General features: G+C 38.7%; 1 long non-coding RNA gene across 1 annotated transcript; it reads right to left on the minus strand.

Moving 5' to 3' along the window:
• Window positions 1-1,205: 1,205 nt before the first annotated feature.
• Window positions 1,206-7,987, minus strand: LOC118321563. Its single transcript, XR_004796408.1, has 2 exons — window positions 6,368-7,987; window positions 1,206-6,181 (listed from the first exon to the last, which is right to left on the minus strand). It is a non-coding gene; the product is annotated as an uncharacterized LOC118321563 (long non-coding RNA).
• Between the last annotated feature and the right edge of the window lie 6 nt (window positions 7,988-7,993).

Genomic DNA, 7,993 nt, shown 5'->3' on the forward strand with positions numbered 1-7,993 from the left:
CCCATAGGACTGGGCGTATGCACAGGTTGGCAATAGGGTATGGAATTCAATTTGACATGCCGACTTTTTTGTGTCAAAAATTGTAAATAAAAGCTGAGAAATAATTTTTTTCCACGATGACCTCTTGTGACATCCGTACTTAATCTTTTGGGGAAAAAGCCTGTCATTTCCGGTTTATTAAAAAAAAAAAAAAAAACTATGGTTGAATAAAAGTAACTAAGTCAAAATTTGCCAGAGGTATGAATAATTTTGGGCTTGACTTTATATATCAGGATGATTGATCATGCTGGACTATCGTTTCATGCTGGGCAGGAAGACCAATCAAGAGATCAGGATCAGACTATTCCAGCCCTGGTTCCCACAAACAAACAACCATCTCTGAGAAAGTGGTGGTATCTTACAATGTGTGCTACTTGGGAAGGTGGAAAACCTGCCTGATTACTTCGTAATAACTAAACAGGAAGAGGAAACTGGCCCAGAACAAAAAGAGCTAAAGTTTCTTGAAATGACAGATACAGAATGTAAAGACTTCACCAAAGCAAACCGATAATAACTGTGGCATACATTCTCTACTTAACACTATAAACAGGAAGCAGTCTTGACAGACAGACACCTTGCTCTCACAAACCTGTTTTGTTTTGCTGTGTAACAATCATACGTACTTACTAGGCTGTTTTCTTGTCCCTGACGCTTGGCCAAAGTTGTATTAGGCAATTTACTTTTCTTCACTGAAGTGAACTAAATGCTAAGATATAGGCATACTGTGTAAATATTTCTAAGTTTTCTTAGACCCCTTAAAATCAAGGAAGCCTTGCATGAAGCCTTTGTTACCCCTATTGAGGGTCCCGATCCCCATGTTGGGAACCACTGCACTAGATGGTTCCATGAATCTTGAACGGAACCGGTTCAAGAATCACAGCAAATTTGGCACAAACACGCTATATGAGAGTTGGATCTCTTCCCAGCTGGTCCCTCTGTCTTACGTTCGTTTTTAGTTGTGATAAAAATGTCAACAGATTTAGTCATCATAAACTGTTTTTTTATTTTGTTATTGTCCAAATTATTAGTCAATAAAATTAACACTGATTTTCACCACTCTTTTTTCAAATCTGTTTTTAGACACACAAATGACTGCAGTACTCAAACCCTTTCATGTGTTTTTTCGAGTCAATCTCTGGTGGTGTAACAAATGAAGCAGCAGCCCATTTTCATGTAACTGAAATATTTATTCTAGTAAACAGTACAGACCATATAGAGGATCACTGTTCAAAATAAACCAGCATCTGTTCTCTCCTCAGCTTTTAGTGTAACTGTGAGCAATCCTCCGAATGGTTCTTTATTAAGTTTACTTTTTCTTCTTTGTCTTCACTTTTTATAGGACAAATATAACAGACATGATACTATACAGACTGTATGCACATTGTATTCATCTTAATACAGACGAATCAGATTATTTTGCCTACATGGGAGGAAGGGCAGTTGAAGGCAGAAAACAAAAGCTTCAGAGAAGAAAAAAGTTAAGTGAACAAAGAATGAAACAAGTCCCCCAAAATAACTTTTGCTCACTATCAAGCATCAGTAAAGACAAAGGCTTCATACCAAAATGAAATTTCCACAATTTTGAGAGAAATAAAATGCACATTAAAATTAAAGTTTTAAATTGTAAATCTTGATAGTTTTCAGCTGTCATTGAATAAAGATTTATTTATAGGATGCTAACATTTCTTGTTAAGTAATGAGCATCGTCTTGACCACTTTCTTTCCCTGAAATAGATAAAAAGAATTTTGGAATGAAAGGTTTGTAGATTCTGCAGGTAATGGAATGAAATCAAAGCATGAACTTCCTCTGCCAAGTGAGCACAGAGGAGGGGGTAGTTGCAGGTGCTTAAATAATCATATTAAAAACATATACTACATATCAAAAACATCACACTGGTTTCACAGGATACACAAAACAACAATAAAAATAAACATTATCTATTGCACAATGGAAATATCAGATGACAAATACAGTATGAATGATGAGCTTACGGCTCTAAGGAGTACACTGCAGACGGGCAGAAACACATGAGGAACAGATGGAGGGTCACAGTTCGCAGTGGGCTGGGGATCAAGTGTCAGCACATTTTGGCACAAATGTGGCTGCAACAGTGAGTGTCGAAGAGTACCATCACATATCTGTCATTCATTATGCTGCATCTGATTCTTTGATCCAATAGTTCCTGGTTTCATTTGACTAATTTTATGTTTGTACATACATTTAATATTTCCGGCATATTCTTCTTCTGAAAAGGATTTCAGAAAATATATTGTTGTATCAGTACCAAAACTCCGGTATTGTACTGCCACTAGGGCTCACTTCTCAGTGAGCGTGTTGGCAAAAAACAGCTTTTCTATTCAAGAATGTTAATTTGTGACCTTGGAAACAGTAGTTTGACCAAAAACCTTTTCCTGAGCTTTCGACGGTGAGACGTGGTTGAAAGCTCTAATAAAGCCCACCTTCAGTTCATTGTTTCTTGTTAAGGTTTTCATATATTCAAGTACTAAGTTCTGCTTCTGCGAGGTCAACATTTTGTGGAGAGTACTGCTATGATTAATGAAACTTATGGGAAACTATGATTGGTCAAATCTGAGGATTGGACAAAATTTTAAGGTCGCACAGAATTCGGGGGGGTTGGTTGAATTTGTGTTAATTGTCGCGTTCGCAATTTCCTGGAGGGACTATGTAACCTTGATGGACTTTCAAGATTATGAAATCACATGAGAATCCATCTTGCCAGGCTTCAAGCTATGAGCTTGTGTCCAACCACAGTGGTACTGGACCAATCATCGTCCGATGAGGAACTACTGGTAGGTAATCATGAGTTACATGTTGATCTGATTGTAAGTTCGCCCGTGTTAGAAGATGATAGACAGATGGTTCATCAAGTGCCTGCCCTTTTCCAAAGAGTTTCCAACAATGACTGTCTGGCGCTGTCAGATGAGGTATGTCAAATGCTGTCCATAGGACACATTTTCTACAAAGCCCTCTGCTTCCTAGATGTCATTTATACTGTGTGAAGATATCATAAGTAGCCCAAACCTCCCAAAGCAGAAGGTACCATTGCATCCTGTGACACTCAGATCTATTCTACATGATAGATTTCTGTTCCCATGTTTCACAAAGGGGTTGCTTTCAAAATGCAGCTGAGCCATCCAGCTGTGATTAAAACAGACCCACTGAGACCAGATTTAAGGGGACATGTTTTGGTGCCCAAGATGCCTGTCACATTGTTGTGAACAAGTTGGTAGCTCTTTAGTTCACTGGAAATGACTCTTTTACCAATGCCATTCATAATAAACTAATGGTTAATAGCTGCTAGCTTGTGAGCTGCTAGTTAGCAGCATGTTATGTTATATAATGTTGACATTAGCGTCTGTTTAAGATACAACTTATATAAATATTATATATTTGCAAAGGAGGGGCCAAATTGTTTTTAAAGTCACAAGTAAGTCTCAATTCTTTGCACTCAAGTCCCAGGTCCAAAACTTTTAGTTTCAAGTCCTAAGCATAATGTCATAACGAGTCTCCACAAAATGTAATACCATTTTAACAACATAATGAACTGAACAAAATTACCCTTAGTATAAGTTTTCCAAATGGCGCTCAGTAACGTAACGTTAATTCTTCATGGTTCTCTTCAGCTACTTGGTTCAAACAAAGTGGATATGGGAAATTAAGTGTCGACTTGCTAAGAATGAATATTAACGTTACTTGTTTTATGAAGTTATGGAAAATAATAGATTCGTGGGGGAATTTTAAATACTTTTTAATCTTTGAGCTTGGGGGAAGGTATCACGTTTTTTCAAGTCAAAAGGCTCAAGTCCAAGTAAAGTCACGAGTCATTGGTTTGATTTTGTCAAGCCTAATGTAAAATCATTCGATGTCATTCATGTGACTCAAGTCCACATATCTGTATATCTGTGACCTGTTTTTGTGACTTTTCTTTTTAAGATTTACATGTCAGGATTCCTTATCAAAACTATTGGGTGGCAGATTACAACAAGCTAGCTTGTTAGCTGACAGCTGACAACACCCCTTTGGCTTCAATGAAGAATGAAAACCGACGTAATGAAGTTCCTCATGAGTTAACATTTTCACTACAGTGTAACAGGAGCATGGCAGAGGTTCAAAATGCAAATATGCTTTAAATGGCTCAGAAGTAGATGGAAGCTGGAGGTTGTCAGCCGTGTACAGCTTAGAGAAGCTCACACCCGGAACACTGCTCCCCTACAGCTACACAGTTGTAACAGCTACAGCAAAGTAAATCTTCATGATATGTAAACAAGACACAAAATGGCAGGGAGAGGCAGTTCACATTTCTATCTGGCAGAATTAGTTGCTGCACATCAACTTTAACTCCAGGATTTCTGTTCTATTTGGATGAATTCACATTACACGGATTCTTAGCATTTTTACCCCCAGAAAGGCAGTTCCACACAGGTATAGTATCTGGAGGGACGGGGGAATCGTTGTTCGTCATGCTATTGACCTCCTTATTACCATCATCTTCTTCAATGTGGCGACTGCAGAACCAAATATAACACTAAATAACACAAGATTATCTTGTCGTACAACTCAGGGCAAAGCCTTATACAGAGGCTGCTGTGATCCAACACAAAGACAGGGTTTACATACCGTCTTAGTAGTTACAAATTATTTTTCATCATAATGTGCTTGTGCAGTTATCGGTTTAAAAAGTAATTTGTTTGTTCTGGAGTTCAACCCAAGATACAGCTTGTTAGCATCTTACCGAGACCTAGCCCTAATCCATGACCATCATGTTTTATATTACAGTCCTGGATGGATGTCTAATGGAACCTAGACATCACTGTAAAATATGCATTCATAAAATGTGTTATGGGAAGAATGTTGAAAATTTTAATTTGAATATATACAAACTCGCCCCTGCTCGTGGGCAATCGATTTAGCAACAACTAGTGTGGCTGTGACAACTGGATCTGATTTCGTTGTTTTAGACAATGCCATATGCTATATGCATATGCTCCATAGAGAATATGCAGCTGGTTAATTTTTAATAGAAGTTGCGACGCACCTGCGGCAAGCCTCGGAAATGCTCTCGGTGGGTTCTGAAGACGCATAGATCACAGAGCTATAAAGCCGGATTTGATCCATGCTAACAAACCGGAACTTTAATCAGCAGCAGTGGCTGGAAGTTATATTAAAGAAAGACTACTCACTATAGCAGTAGTGTCACTGATCTATATTCGGCTTCCAGTGGCAGCACTAAGCACACTGCTGTTTAGCGTGGTGGTGAACAAAGAGGCTGTCAAGGGGGAGTTTGTATTTTTCAAAATTCTTCCTGTGGGAGTGATTTCTAAGCTACATCAGAAGACATCCAGCACTGCATTACAAGGTATGACGTCCCTAAGACCCAAGTACTGCTAGTGGTTATAACTGCTCTCAATTATGAACACTAAAAATTAACAAGCTTTGCTTTAACTAAGCCAAGTGTAAGACTTCTTCCTCCCCATGATTACCAAATTTTACCAAAAATTAGAAACTCAATATGTTACTCTTTAAAGTAACGTTTAGGAGAACACGTGCTCTGAGCAGAATCCAACTGCAGTGCATGTATGTGTCAAAACACTGACTGAAGCATATGACTGGTCATCGACTAACAGAATACAGACTTGCACATATAAAACACAACATGATAGAGGGGCTCTGAGTGAAACAGAAAGTCTTGAGAAAATAAGTCCAGAGCGGACTTCAGTCTGACTCAAACATCAGTCACCGCTTCAAGTAAATAACTCATATAAAAACAAGGGGAGTGGTTAAGTCCATGGTGGAACATTAAACTATGACACATCAGAAATAGTACTATTTCCCATTTTCAGCCTAATGACAGCTGATTTCAGCCAAATCTTTCCAAACACTCTGCAGCTTGTGCTTGCTGTGTGGAGCACTGGAGTGACTGCAACTACAAATCATAGCACTGACCGACTACAGTTATTTGGATGTTCTTTTAAAACAAAAACATGTCAAAATAATAAAATAACCAGCTTGTGAAATAAAAACTGTGTTAAAATCCTCGCTCCCTAAAAAAATGAATTCCCTCATCTTGCCTTTCATTTGTCAGATGTGGTGTGACATCACAGCATCGAGATCGGAGCACAGCTGTCGAGAAGACGCATAGTTAGCTCTTTTCATCTATATACAGCGGACAGAGGTGGAGAGAGTACTGCAGTCCACAGTACACTCTCACATTCATGGACAAAGAAAATATATATGTACATTTTGTTACCGTCACTCCACAGGATACGTTGACATCTGAAACATTATTTTCATTTTTCAGGAACTTACACATTAGAGGGAACCAGTGTCATGGATCAGTTTTCACGCAGTTGAAGAGCTTTTTCCTTTCTCCTATAATGTGACAAGAGTGAAATGTGAACATATCCAACTGAATGTTGATTAAAAGTGGGACGAGGGTCAAACCTGAAGGTAAAAAACAGACACTCTAGACCAGATTAATCCGCTAATCTTAGGGCAAAAACTGGCTGCAGTTGACTCCTCCATTCTTCCACTCTTCCATTAGTTTGTGGAAATTTGATTAAGCACACACTTATTAAGGAATATGCACCATGCAAACACAATATGAACAAATAACAATTATAAAGATCAATTTACACGTCATGATCAGTACTACTCAGCCTGTAGTCTTGTGATACCAGATGATTGGAGATCTCGCCGTTGAGAACCGCCGCTAACAAACACATGTCCCCCCTTACTTCAAGGACATAACTCTGCTGATGCTCTCCGGCCATTCTCCTCCGTACTAAAACAAACAGATAAAGCAAATCAGTTTGTAACACGGAGAGTGAATATCAATGCCCTAAAGGCTTCGGATACGTCTGCAATTTAGGTTTTCTAATTGTTTCCACCAGGGCTGTCCCCTAATAGTCGACTAAAACGTTAGTCACTGAGAAAAGTCTTAGTCAACGAAGTCAACCTCATGAACAGGTAATAAGGCAGGTAGTACCTTTCAGTTTATATTGTGCTTCAGCATATTCCTTAAGAAATTTGCACTGAAACAAATGACCACAAACTAAGGGCCACACTGGTGCTGTAAAATCAAAATTAAAACTGATATTTGGGGAAATATGCCTCAACTTACCCTGAATCAGATGAGAAAGATCAATATCAGTTTCATTTCTGTACATCCAGTACAGACTTTCGTCTATTTTAGCACAAAGCAGAGGGAGTTAGAGAACAGCAGAAGTGAAAACAACTCAACTAATAACGACCTTCTCACTTCTTATCTCAGTCTGGGTTAGTGACAGTATTTCCTTAAAAAAAACAAAACATAATTCTCAATCCTGAGGAGTGCCAAATCCAGCCTTCTCTATGAACAAATACTTCTGTAAGACCTCATTTTGTAGCATAAATACTAAACGCTAAAAACTAACTGACACAATATACCATCCATAGCTCAATGATATATCTGTGCCCTTTTATATCAGGAAAAAATCCCTTTTAAGAAATACCTCGACAGATTTAATTGCAGCATTATTTTTCTTCACTACTGCTTGTTAGAACTGAAGAGAAAAAAGTCTGTTTGCTATTTTGCTACTGATAGCAACAGCTTTGTTAGCAAGTGATTCCCCGACTGTGAGTGAAGCTGGGAAAGAAAAACAACACGCTGAAAGTCAAACTGTGGAGGTGTTCTGCCAACAATGGTAAGCCTCAGTACAGTAAATGGATCCATCACATTACTGTCTAGCCACTATAGTGCATATACAGTGCATCCGTTTGTTTCCATCAAGCCTCCTCCTCCTCCTCCTCTCCCACTTTATATCAGCAGGAGAGTTTTGCAGTGGTGAGTTCTTGGCCCTCGGTTATGTTGTTTTACAATGCAGGGTCAGTGGCCATATCAAGTGTAGGGGAATGTAAATAGTGGAGGTGCAGGTCCTGTGTGTGTGTGTGTGT

This window comes from Morone saxatilis, unplaced genomic scaffold (assembly GCF_004916995.1).
Source record: "Morone saxatilis isolate NCDOM2014 unplaced genomic scaffold, NCSU_SB_2.0 Contig12, whole genome shotgun sequence".
NCBI classification, from domain to species: Eukaryota; Metazoa; Chordata; class Actinopteri; family Moronidae; genus Morone; species Morone saxatilis.